Raw genomic sequence first — 818 nt, 5'->3', positions numbered from 1 at the left:
GCAAGAGCAGGAATGATGCAGCCATGAATTCAGTGGTCTGTATTACCCTAAGTGAGTCACCTCCCAGACATCCAGGAAACATCCTGCATGCTCCTTTCCAGTGTGGCCAGATGACTGACACATGACACATTCCTCTCCATGGATGACGAGGAAATTACACCACTGCCAAAGTTTTTCCTCCTAAAGACCCCAAAGCACATCACAAAAAATGCAATGATATCAAGATCCCTCATGAAGTGATGAGCATGTCAGATCCCTCATGTCAGAGCTGAACAGTTTTGTTCCATGTCGTCCAGGATGGCAAGGTCTGGCTGAGCCACCACTGACAGCGAGTTACATGCACACAGGTCCAACTGCAAACACCAAGTCCATTACCAGAAAGGGCAGGCTCAGAGCATTACTTTCACCTTGGATTGTAAACTCCACCAGGATCGCATCTACTCATGCCTGTACAGTACCCAGCTCAAGGGACTTGGCTCCTGATAGGAGAGAGGCAGGGTTGGGACCATCACCACACTGCTTGGCATCAGGCTGGGAAGAACCCAGGAGTCCTGCCCCCTCGGTCCTGCCCATCTCACCCCCCTCTTCTCACCAGGCAGGGAACTCAGGCTGAGCTCCACACAAAGATTCTGGTGCCTACCTCCCACTCATTTCAACGGGTTTTAGGTACCTAGGTGCTTTTGGAGGCGCTGGGCCCAAATCCGAGAGTCCAGCTGGTAGGTTGCTGATGCTCTGTAGCCTCCAGAGGCAATGCTGGACAAACTGTTACACAATGGAAGAAAACCAGGATGTAAAGCAGAAGGAGAAGGCAAAGGAAA

This window comes from Corvus moneduloides, chromosome 3, assembly GCF_009650955.1.
Source record: "Corvus moneduloides isolate bCorMon1 chromosome 3, bCorMon1.pri, whole genome shotgun sequence".
NCBI lineage: Eukaryota > Metazoa > Chordata > Aves > Passeriformes > Corvidae > Corvus > Corvus moneduloides.
The sequence above is the reverse complement of the archived record's forward strand: the minus strand, read 5'-3'. Positions refer to the sequence as shown.